This window comes from Mobula hypostoma, chromosome 3 (assembly GCF_963921235.1).
Source record: "Mobula hypostoma chromosome 3, sMobHyp1.1, whole genome shotgun sequence".
Lineage (NCBI taxonomy): Eukaryota > Metazoa > Chordata > Chondrichthyes > Myliobatiformes > Myliobatidae > Mobula > Mobula hypostoma.
The window spans coordinates 87495121-87508067 of record NC_086099.1 but is presented as its reverse complement, the minus strand read 5'-3'; the positions used below and the strand labels follow the sequence as shown (position 1 = coordinate 87508067).

The 12947-nt window shown below is 41.8% G+C and overlaps 1 protein-coding gene and 1 long non-coding RNA gene across 6 annotated transcripts in view; both read right to left on the bottom strand.

The window, feature by feature from the left end:
* LOC134344113 (LIM domain-binding protein 2) overlaps nt 1–12947 on the bottom strand; it is a 555808-nt gene that overhangs the window by 416549 nt on the left and 126312 nt on the right. The window lies entirely within an intron of this gene.
* Nucleotides 3403–12085, bottom strand: LOC134344114 (uncharacterized). The gene is made up of 3 exons (XR_010017362.1): nt 12041–12085; nt 6781–6912; nt 3403–3808 (listed from the first exon to the last, which is right to left on the bottom strand). It is a non-coding gene; the product is annotated as an uncharacterized LOC134344114 (long non-coding RNA).

The window sequence follows — 12947 nt, the reverse complement described above, 5'->3', positions numbered from 1 at the left end:
AGCAGACTTGTCATACTCTTGTTCCCCTGACCTGGAACAACACCTAATGATTAAGTACTGACCGTTCTACTTACCAAGAGAGTTTTCTGTGAACCTGACCATAGTTTACATACCACCAAAGGCCGATGTTAAACAGGTAGTCGATGTATTGGGTGTTGCCATCAGTAAACAGGAAACAGCCTACCACAACCTCTATCAAGTTATTATTGGGAACTTCATCAGGCTTGGTTGAAGAAATCTCTGCCCAATTATCAGCAACATATCACCTGCAATACCAAGGGTCCCAACAATCTCGACCACTTCTATACTATGATTAAGAATGCCTACCGTTCCATGCCTAGACTGCCTTTTGGGAAATCTGATCGCTTGGCTATCCTCCTACCTGCATACAGGCAGACGCTAAAGAGCAAGGCTCCAGAGATAACGACACCAAAGAGTTGGTCACAGGGGGCAGAGGAGTGGCGACAGAGTCGGTGGATTGGACCGTGTTCAGACTTATCTGTGGATCTGACCCAACACACCACGCTTGTCACCAACTTTATAAAAATAGTCGTAGACAAACATGTTTCCACAATGTCATTCCGAGTCTTTCCCAACCAGAACCCCATGATGAACCATGATCCACAATCTGCTGAGGGCCAGATCAGTATCATTTAGCTTTGGCAACCAAGTAAATTATAAGGGGTCCAGGTATGATCTCTGGAAAGACATCTCAAGTGCCAAGTGGCAGTTCCAGACTGAACTTGAATCACTGAAGGATGCTCAACAGCTGGGGCAAGGTTTGAATGCTAGCTCCTCCTACAAAGTGAAACCAAGTGACATAGGTGACAACAAGACTTTGGTCCCAGAGGAGCTCAATGCTTTTTATGCCTGCTTTGACTGCCAAATCAAAGCGGCACCTTCAGGAACTCACAGCACCCAATAACACAAGGATTTCAGTCTCTGAGACCGACATGAGAGCATTGTTCATGAAGGTGAACCCACAGAAAGCATCCGGCCCAGACAGGGTACCAGGCCGAACACTAAAGATCTGTGCTGATCAACTGGCTGGATTCTTCACTGATATCTTTAACCTCTTAGTCTGAGAAACCGAACTGCTTCCAGCAGGCTTCAGTTATACTGGACCCAAGAAGAACTTGATAATCTGCCTCAATGACTATTGTCCAGTAGTACTCACATCCACTGTGATGAAGAGCTTTGAGAAGTTGGTGATAAAACATATCAATTCCAGTCTGAGAAGTGAGTTGGATCTGCTCCAATTTGCCTACCATCACAACAGGTATACAGCAGATGCCATTTCACTGACTCTTCATTGAACCTTGGAACATCTGGACAGAGCAGATGGATACAAAGGATGCTCTTCTTGACGACAACTCAGCATTCAATACAATCATCCCCTCAAAATTAAGGAATAAGTGTCAAGACTTTGGCCTCAATACCTCCTTTTGCAACTGGATCCTTGCAGACCTCAATCGCTTTATACTTATGACTGTGAGGCTAAGCACAGCTCCAATGTACAAGGAGCTGATTATTGACTTCAGGAGCAGGAAACTGGAGGTCCATGAGCCAGTTCTCAGAGGATCAGGGGTGGAGAGAGTCAGTAACTTTAAATTCCTCTGTGTTATCATTTCAGAGGATCTGTCCGAGGGTCCAGCACGTAACTGCCATCGGGAAGAAAGCACATCAGTGCCTCTACTTTCCTAGAAGTTTGTGAAGGTTCTGCATGGCATCTAAAACTTTGACAAACTTCTACAGATGAGTGACAGAAAGTATTTGACAGGTTGCATCACAGCCTGGTATAGAAACGCCAATGTTCTTGAACAGAAAAGCCTACAAAAAGTAGTGGATATGGCCCAGTCCATCAGGGGTATAGCCCTCTCCACCATTCAGCACATCTACACAGGGCAATGTTGCAGGAAATCACCATTCATCACCAGGGACTTCAGCATGCAGGCCATGCTCTCTTTGTGCTGCTGCCAACAGGAAGAAGGTACAGGAGCCTCAGGACCCATAACACCATAGTGGATACCTTCACTCAACTTTACTCACCCCATCACTGAACTGCTCCCACAATCTATAGACTCACTTACAAGGACTCTTCATCTCATGTCCTTTGTATTTATTGCTTATTTAATTATTTATTGCTTTATTTATGTATTTTTCTCTGCTCAAGCTGATTATACCTGAGGTCTGGGCAGCATGCTCATTTGTCAATTGCTAGGAACTTTCAGACTATTCCCATGGTGCTCAGTACTGCAGTTTTTTGAAGATTTACATAGATATTACTGTGTAGCCTTAATTGTTCAATGCTATTGTGTAGTGCCTTTGGAATAATACCAATTGTAGATATTACTATCGGGACAATGCGTACCTTGTTCATGTTCCAAAGGTTTTCAATTTCCTTTTTTAATTCAGCGTATTTCTAGTGTTTTTCACTGATTGATTTCTGAAAGTTATGTGTGCTTGGAATGGCTATTTCTATTAAATAAGTTGTTCTTGTTTGTTTATCCTGTATTATTATATCTGGACAGTTATTATGGATTGTCCTGTCTGTAATAACTGATCAGTCATAATATAATTTGTGTTATTCTGACACTAAAACTGGATCAAGCTTGTATTTATAGTAAGGTGTGATTTCATTTATGAGTTTGTATCTTAAAACAAGATTTTGATGAATGATGTCTGCCAGTTGATTGTGCCTGTGTAAGTAATCAGACTGTGCTAAAATGCTACAGGATCCTGTAATGTGTTGGATTGCTTCTGGTTTTTCCTCGGCATTTTCTACATTTCTCGTCTTGAATTTGTTTGTCTTTTATTGTGTATATTTGATCATTTTTTTTTGTTAACCACCTGGACCTGTATTGCCAGAAGGAACTCTTCTGTTTCTGGGAACAAGTCTCCAACTCTGAGCCAGGCGAACAATGCTTCTTTGATGACATCTAGTTTGCTCAGATCGTGGGGATGTCTTCCATGGCAGGTCACGCTCTTCCATTGGTTAACTTTTTCTTGAATAGCGATAATGTCTTCATTTTCCTGAGTGTGGTCTCACTTAAGTTTAGTGATGTATACTTCTTATCAGAATTGCATATGCTTGCGTGGGGTGCCGACTCCTTTTTTCGTTGATGATATTATTATTATAATTATTAGTCATACCTTATACTTTACTTTATACTTTATTTATTATTGTTATTTCTTTTTTTGTATTTACACAGTCCGCTGCCTTTTGCACTGATTGTTGTATTAGCCATGGCCTTTCATTGATTTTATTATGTTTCTTTGAATGTCTGCAAGAAAATAAACCTCATGTTGACATATACAGTAGGGATTTTGATAAGAAATTTACTTTGAATTTTGACGTTCTAGAACTTTGCACTTAATTCTGAGCTATTTCTTTGACAGAACTGTAATATTTTGCAAAACAACGAGGCATCATTCCATTCCACAGGACTTTCATGTACTTTTTAATAGTTGCCTTGATGGCTATTTTTCAGAAGTGTTTTTGTAGTGTTTTACAATTGTGGTTCATTCAGATAACTTACTTCAATGTATTAATGACAGATAAATGGAAACATTTTGATTCAATGATATTTATAACCTTTGTTCCACCCCCATAATTTTTGTAGTGCAACCATTTCAAATATTAACATTTCCGCTGCAGTGAAATGCATTAGCGTATGAAGCTCTTTAGATTTCTGATGCATGTGAAGATCTGGGAAGCATAGTTTTTCCTTCATGGGACATTCTGAGGAGTAGAAATTCTGAGAATATCCTTGGAATCTCGGTGCTCATATCAAACTAAGTTGTTCATCTGTGAATTAAAAGCAAAATTCCTTTTACAATTTCAGCGATCTAAAAAAATATTCAAATGAGGATCAAATTAAATTATTATACCAGTAGTAATATGTAAGCTGCTTTCTGAAATACAGGTGCAGAGTGTTATTGCCAAGGTAGCTCCGTACAAGTCATAGAGCATTGACCCAAAGAAAGAGGTTCTTTGGCTCCTCCTGTCCATGCTGACATGTTTTTCTGCCTAGTCCCATTTACCAAACCTAGACCACAGACCTCCATACCTATCTCATTCATGTGCCTATCCAAACATCTCTTAAATGTTGCAATCAAACCCTGATTAAATTCTTTGTACAGCAAATCCAAAAAATGAAATCAATCCATCACAAGGAGTTTAAACGCAAACAACAGGAATTCTGCAGATGCTGGAAATTCAAGCAACACACATCAAAGTTGCTGGTGAACGCAGCAGGCCAGGCAGCATCTGTAGGAAGAGGTGCAGTCGACGTTTCAGGCCGAGACCCTTCGTCAGGACTAACTGAAGGAAGAGTGAGTAAGGGATTTGAAAGCTGGAGGGGGAGGGGGAGATGCAAAATGATAGGAGAAGACAGGAGGGGGAGGGATAGAGCCGAGAGCTGGACAGATGATAGGCAAAAGGGGATACGAGAGGATCATGGGACAGGAGGTCCGGGAAGAAAGACGGGGGGGGGGTGACCCAGAGGATGGGCAAGAGGTATATTCAGAGGGACAGAGGGAGAAAAAGGAGAGTGAGAGAAAGAATGTGTGCATAAAAATGAGTAACAGCTGGGGTACGAGGGGGAGGTGGGGCCTAGCGGAAGTTAGAGAAGTCAATGTTCATGCCATCAGGTTGGAGGCTACCCAGACGGAATATAAGGTGTTGTTCCTCCAACCTGAGTGTGGCTTCATCTTTACAGTAGAGGAGGCCGTGGATAGACATGTCAGAATGGGAATGGGATGTGGAATTAAAATGTGTGGCCACTGGGAGATCCTGCTTTCTCTGGCGGACAGAGCGTAGATGTTCAGCAAAGCGGTCTCCCAGTCTGCGTCGGGTCTCACCAATATATAAAAGGCCACATCGGGAGCACCGGACGCAGTATATCACCCCAGTCGACTCACAGGTGAAGTGATGCCTCACCTGGAAGGACTGTTTGGGGCCCTGAATGGTGGTAAGGGAGGAAGTGTAAGGGCATGTGTAGCACTTGTTCCGCTTACACGGATAAGTGCCAGGAGGGAGATCAGTGGGGAGGGATGGGGGGGACGAATGGACAAGGGAGTTGTGTAGGGAGCGATCCCTGCGGAATGCAGAGAGAGGGGGGGAGGGAAAGATGTGCTTAGTGGTGGGATCCCGTTGGAGGTGGCGGAAGTTACGGAAGGTCTCAAAGCTCTACGCTTCTTTTTGGATTCCAGACCTAATCAGTTCCCCTCTACCACCACTCTGCTCCGTCTAGCGGAATTAGTCCTTACTCTTAATAATTTCTCCTTTTGCTCCTCCCATTTCCTCCAAACTAAAGGTGTAGCTATGGGCACCCGTATGGGTCCTAGCTATGCCTGCCTTTTTGTTGGGTTTGTGGAACAATCTATGTTCCGTGCCTATTCTGGTATCTGTCCCCCACTTTTCCTTCGCTACATCGACGACTGCATTGGCGCTGCTTCCTGCACGCATGCAGAACTCGTTGACTTTATTAACTTTGCCTCCAACTTTCACCCTGCCCTCAAGTTTACCTGGTCCATTTCTGACACCTCCCTCCCCTTTCTAGATCTTTCTGTCTCTGTCTCTGGAGACAGCTTATCCACTGATGTCTACTATAAGCCTACTGACTCTCACAGCTATCTGGACTATTCCTCTTCTCACCCTGTCTCTTGCAAAAATGCCATCCCCTTCTCGCAATTCCTCCGTCTCTGCCGCATCTGCTCTCAGGATGAGGCTTTTCATTCTAGGACGAGGGAGATGTCTTCATTTTTTAAAGAAAGGGGCTTCCCTTCCTCCACTATCAACTCTGCTCTTAAACGCATCTCCCCCATTTCACGTACATCTGCTCTCACTCCATCCTCCCACCACCCCACTAGGAATAGGGTTCCGCTGGTCCTCACCTACCACCCCACCAGCCTCCGGGTCCAACATATTATTCTCCGTAACTTCCGCCACCTCCAACGGGATCCCACCACTAAGCACATCTTTCCCTCCCCCCCTCTCTCTGCATTCCGCAGGGATCGCTCCCTACACAACTCCCTTGTCCATTCGTCCCCCCCATCCCTCCCCACTGATCTCCCTCCTGGCACTTATCCGTGTAAGCGGAACAAGTGCTACACATGCCCTTACACTTCCTCCCTTACCACCATTCAGGGCCCCAAACAGTCCTTCCAGGTGAGGCATCACTTCACCTGTGAGTCGACTGGGGTGATATACTGCGTCCGGTGCTCCCGATGTGGCCTTTTATATATTGGTGAGACCCGACGCAGACTGGGAGACCGCTTTGCTGAACATCTACGCTCTGTCCGCCAGAGAAAGCAGGATCTCCCAGTGGCCACACATTTTAATTCCACATCCCATTCCCATTCTGACATGTCTATCCACGGCCTCCTCTACTGTAAAGATGAAGCCACACTCAGGTTGGAGGAACAACACCTTATATTCCATCTGGGTAGCCTCCAACCTGATGGCATGAACATTGACTTCTCTAACTTCCGCTAGGCCCCACCTCCCCCTCGTACCCCAGCTGTTACTCATTTTTATGCACACATTCTTCCTCTCACTCTCCTTTTTCTCCCTCTGTCCCTCTGAATATACCTCTTGCCCATCCTCTGGGTCACCCCCCCCCCCGTCTTTCTTCCCGGACCTCCTGTCCCATGATCCTCTCGTATCCCCTTTTGCCTATCACCTGTCCAGCTCTCGGCTCTATCCCTCCCCCTCCTGTCTTCTCCTATCATTTTGCATCTCCCCCTCCCCCTCCAGCTTTCAAATCCCTTACTCACTCTTCCTTCAGTTAGTCCTGACGAAGGGTCTCGGCCTGAAACGTCGACTGCGCCTCTTCCTATAGATGCTGCCTGGCCTGCTGCGTTCACCAGTAACTTTGATGTGTGTTGCATCACAAGGAGTTGGTATGTCTTTGACGAAACGTGTGAAACAGTCAAACAGAATGGTGATTTAATTCGAGACTGAAATGTCAACAGTACACAACATATATATATATAGACTGAAATTCATTGGCACTGCAGCTATGAAGACTATTGCTGAATCACATGGAAGGATCCTCTAAAATTCATTTAGGAAATTTTCTGAAGACTTCACTTTGAAGGAATTGGTTTCATACCAGACAACCTTAGAAGTCTCACAAGGGAAAAGGAAGCCCTAATCATCGGCATCTTGCTGAGGGTTGGTTTGACATGGAAGAGAGGCTGAACTGGGCAGCAACATCTATTTGTGAGAGAGGGGTGATCAGGTTAACTTTGGAACGATTACTTATAACCAAACAGAAGAAGTGCAAAGTGTGTCCTAAGGCACTAGAGACTGCAGATGCTGGACCACGGAGTAAGATAAAAACTGCCAGAGGAAATCAGCAGGTCAAGCAGCATCTGCAGTTGAAAAAAGAAATTGTTGGTTGCCACCAACCCGCACCCTGTACAGATGCTGCTCAACCTACTGAATTCCTCCAGTGCCAGCCTTTGCTTCGTCTGCCCTGCCAACTGGAACCTCCCAGTGGGCAGCCATTTTAATTCCACAAGCCGTGCTTGATCCTTGTCCCTGGTTACACAATCAGTAGATTATTGCTGCACATAGTAAAATATATCGTAATTTCAATTTTTTGAAATGCTATGTAAGTGCAATTATACTTATTATTAAATCTATTTAAAAAAACTTGTGTGGATACAAAACATCAACAGAAGCTGATAGGAAAAATGTCTAGAATCCATGAAGAGGGTTGGTTGAATTCCTCAAATTTTCACCATAGATAGAGCATTAGCTACAATTTGCCTGGAGGAAATGTATTTTGGGTGTTAACTTATAGTTTGTAAAGTAGACGTATGTTGGTATTTTTAAGAAACTACCTCTGTTGCCAGCTTGTTACTGTTCTTTTGTTGTGCCAATTTCAAAACCATGGTACAATAAACGACGAAATGTGAAAAAATGTAATATTTCCAAGTTCTGCAAAGATACAAGACAGGTTAGCTTTTGGATTGTGTAGAGGATCTGGAGAGGCTTCAGAAGTGTATAGATATGCTGAGTGACTATGTGTGACGCTTGGAATATAAAAAGTAAAAATGTCCATTTCCATAAAAAATAGAACAATAGTTATTTTTTTAAATGGTGAGAGATTGAAATATGTTCAGAGGAAGCTAGGTGCCCTTGTACATGACAAATTATAAGTTTTATATATATGCACAGCAAGCAATTAGGAAGGGAAATGTTGGCCTTTATTGCGGGGGAGCCTGAGTAAAGAACAACTTTTCCTGTGGTTATATAAAACCTGCGTACTAGTCTAGTCTCCCCACCTAAGTACAGTGAAGATTCACCAGCATGATTCCTGGGATAGGGACAGTTTGGCCTGTGTGAAGATGGTTAAGGAAGGACCAACAAGTGGCAACTCTGTGTGCTGTTCCAATAGGAATCATCAAACATCCCCATTTAGAGATTACTGCAGCTGAAATCCACAGTCACAACCATGGGTACTTCAGTAAACAACATCACTTTAAGATGTTATTAAAATCTATTGAACGTCAGAATCATTGGACCCTGCACTGCGAACTCAGGTGACGAGTGCAGCTCCCCTTTAAGAAAACGGAAGCAGGTAAGGCCTTTTATACACACATTGAAAGAGAGAATAAAAGTATATCTCTGCTAATCCCTGCAGCATTTGGTGACCCAGAATTGCTGTCAAAACAGCTTTCATGAGGGGTGAACTCTTACAAGGCATCAGGCCATGTCAGCGTACCCGGTAGGGCAATGAAAACCTGCACCAACCAACTGGCTCGAGTGTTAAAGGTCATCTTAGATCTCTCAGTGCTGCAGTCAGAGGGTCGGACCTGCTTCAAAAGGATGACAATCATACCAATGCCCAAGAAAAGCAACCATTGCCCAGTAGCGCTCACACTTACTGTGATGAAGTGGCTTCAGAGGTTGGTCATGCTCAAAGTCAACTCCTGCCTAAGCAAGGACCTTGATCTGAGTCTTGGGCAATTTACCTATCACCACAATAGCTCTACAGCGGCTGCATTCTCAGCAGCTCTCTACTTGGCCTTGGATCACTCGGACAATAGCAATAGCTACATCAGGCTGCAGTTTATTGATTACAGCTCAACATTTAATACCATCGTACACTCAGTACTAATCAACAGGCACCAAACCCTGGGCCTCTGTACTTCCCTCTGCAACTGGATCCTTGACTTCCTCATCAGGAGACCACAGTTAGTGCAGATCGGAAATAACATCTCGTCATTGCTGACAATCAATAATGGCACACCTCAAGGATGCGTGCTTAGCCCACGACTCTACTCTCTTTGCACCCATGACTGTATGCCATCTATAATGCCATCTATAAATATGCTGATGACACAACTATTGTGAGCAGAATTTTAGATGGTGACAAGGCAGTGTGCAGGAGTGAGATCAATCAGCTGGCTAAGTAATGTCAAAACAACCACCTTATACTCATCATCAGTATGATTAAGAAATTAATTGCGGACTTCAGGAAGAGAAAGTCGAGGGAACACACCAGTTCTCATGGGGGGGGGGATCAGCAGTGGAACGGGTGAACAGTTTCAATTTCCTGGCTGTCAATATCTCTGCAGATCTATCCTGGGCCCAACATATTGATGCAATTACAAAGACGGCATGGCGGCAGCTTTATTTCATGAGAAGTTTGAGGAGGCTCAGTACGTCACCAAAGACTCTTGCAAATTTGTACAAGTGTACTGTGGAGAGCATTTTAACTAGTTGCATCTCCGTCTGGTACAGAGAACCCACTGCAAAGGATCAGAAATATCTACAAAGTGTTGCAAAATCAGCCAGGTCCATCTTGGGTACTAGCCTCACCAGCATCAAGGACATCTTCAAAAGGCTCAAAAACTTCAAAAAGGTGGCACCTATCATTTAACACCCCCCTCCCCCATCACCCCGGAAGTGCTCTCTTCTCGTTGCTACCATCAGGGAGGAGGTACAGGAGCCTGAGAACGCATACTCAACATTTTAGGAACAGCTTCTTCCCCATCTCCACCAGACTTCTGAATGGACAGCGAACCCAAGTACACTACCTCATTAGCTACAAAAATATTTAAGTTAATTTATATGTTTTTTTCCGATTGTAACCTATAGTTTTTAAACTATGTATTGCAATGTACTGCTGCAACAAAACAACATATTTCACAATACAGTATATACCAGTGATATTAAACCGGATTCTGAGTCTGAAATTAAACAGATCAGTATTTAGAAAAAGAGATTATTTCATTGAAATTGACAAAATTCTGACAGGCCTTCATATGTTTCTCCTGACTGGGCACCTACAACAAAGTATCATTGTCTCAAAATAACTATCCGTTCTTCAGGGCTGAGGTGCAGAGCAATGTATTCATCCGTAGAGAAGGGAACATTTTGAATCCTTTATTTAAGAAGGCTGTGGACTCTTTGTCAATGAATATATTCATAACAGAGATCAATATGTTTCAGGGTATTAAAGGAAAGCAGGTATATGGAGTTCTACAGGAAAATGGCACTAAGATAGAAGATCAGAAGACATTAAAGTGAAACAGCCTACTTTTGCTTCTATTTCTTATACTTTTCAATACAGGCCAATTCCAAAATCAGCATGAACAACAGCACTGAATAAAAGATGGTATCAGATTATTTCCCCAGTATTCTAGGATGTATTTCTCATTCTAATCTGTGTACTGCCTACCAAGTGAATTATCTACAGGAATGAAGTATAATGCAAAGAATTCCACCTTCTACTCAATTCAGACTCATAATCTTTCCTTAAAGAAACATATAAAGATCAATTTTTGCTCTCTTAGAGAAGAGGGAAATCACAAGAGAATCTGTGTGTGATCAACCAAATAGTGTATAGCTGGAAGAAGAGAAGCTCTGTTAGAGAACATGGCAGAAGCAGATCTTACGTTAACTATTTATTGACCTGCACAACAGAGCCACACAAGGAGGAATAAATTCATGTCCTTCTTCTAAAGAAAATCCTTGACAAAATATAATCAAATCACCTGAGAAAATTGTAAACTTAATCTGTGTTTATGTGCAAAGTAATGAGAAACAAAAAAAAGAAAAAGGAAATAAAATTATGTTCATTATATTAAGACAGGGAACTTAATAAAATATTAGCACCAAATAGCTATTAAAACACAAATCATTAATGGCACTGAGTCTATTTTTGATAAGTTTCTTTTTCTGACAGCAGCTGTTCTACTGTTTTGACCAAATATTAATAAGAGATGTAGTCTGTGCTATGCAGCCTACCCGGGGAGCATAAGCAATTCTACAGGGAATTGCAACTTTTAAAAGTGACAGTCCATCGTTGAGAATAAAAATTATGCTGTGACTCTCCTCCAGCAACCCATCAGAAGTGTAAAAGCAACAGATATTACTTTTCAACCACACCCTTTTCAGGATTTATTGGCAATACCAAACAGCAATACTTGTCTTGTTTCTTAATTTTCCTCTGTATTGATTGTTCTAGGAATTATCTGAAGTTGAACATTTTCTATATGAGGCTGGTGGAGACTCTATGTCTCTAAGGCATGCGCGCGCGCGTGCGTGCACACACACACACACACACACACACAAAACCCCCACCCTCCGGTTTCCTTTCCTTCTCTGTTTAAAATGCTGGAATCAAATTTATGTCTGGAATTGAATAGCAACAAAATCATACAAAACAGAAATATAGACTCCAGCAACCCAAAGGAATTTGAACTAACCTCAGCTTTGTCTATAACAACAATATTCCAATTCACACTACATAGGAAACATACTAAAATATTTTTGAAAATTTGATTGAAGTCAAATTGTTCTTTTGTTACAGAACATTTGTCAGAAGAAAGCAATGAAATGCATCAGTTAAAAGCAGATACAGAGATTAATAATGCCAGACATTTTTCTTTATTGTAGCACTATAATTAAGCAACCTGGAGAGTGAAAGTCTGTGTAGATATAAATCGTGTTACTTTTCAGAAATAAATTAAATATTTAATTCTATAGAGGCTCTTTTAAATGAAAATTAGAACTTACGTTTTGGTGAATTCCTATGCCACAGGATGAGGGACTTAAGACGTGCAATGCTTTTCTGCGTAGGGGACACAAGAAATACCGGCAAGCAAAAGAGTGGCACAAGCACACTCTTGATTTTTAACTCCAACAGTGTACCTAAGATCAACAACAAGAGCTCCAATTTGTCCCAAACTCGGCAATATTTTGCTTGGTGGGTTCCTGCACTGAATTGGTTAAATTTTTACACAAATCCCTATCAACTGGCCAGCAGCAGATTTTTTTTTTCGACTGGCCGAAGTGGGTTTGAATTCAAGTTTCAGATAATGTATTGACTCACTCAAAACCTCTAACATGAAAAAAGTAAACTAAAACGTAATTTTTTTTTCTTAATATTTAAATGGCTTGTAAAGACTGAAAATGGAACAGATGGTAATAGCTCTCTCAAAGCACATTCCACTTAGAATGCTCAATAACAAATTTTAAAGCATTTTATTATGGCTTTTTTTTGGTACCACTGGCCTATCTTAATTGAAAGTTATGTCCAAAAATTTGAAGAGAAACACTATCATGTTTTTTTTGAAAGAAACCGTCTTTCAACAAAAGAGGCAATCTTTTTTAAGCAGTATGCATAACTCTCTTTAACCAGGTAAAATTCCTTCCCAAATCTTATGATGTAGAATACTGCCATAATTTTTCCATAAGCCCAACAGATTTAAATTATCATATCAAAAGTAGCGAAAAAACTAAGTAAAATGGTCAGTGAAAAATGTAAATCGATATGGTGATTGGAATATTTGAGATTTTATCTATTTAGATTAACTGCTTGTTTTATACACAAATCTAATGTTTAAGCAGACACTGCATGTAGTAAATTACATTCAATATACATATTTGATAGATCATTTCCTGTATCTATATTATATCATGA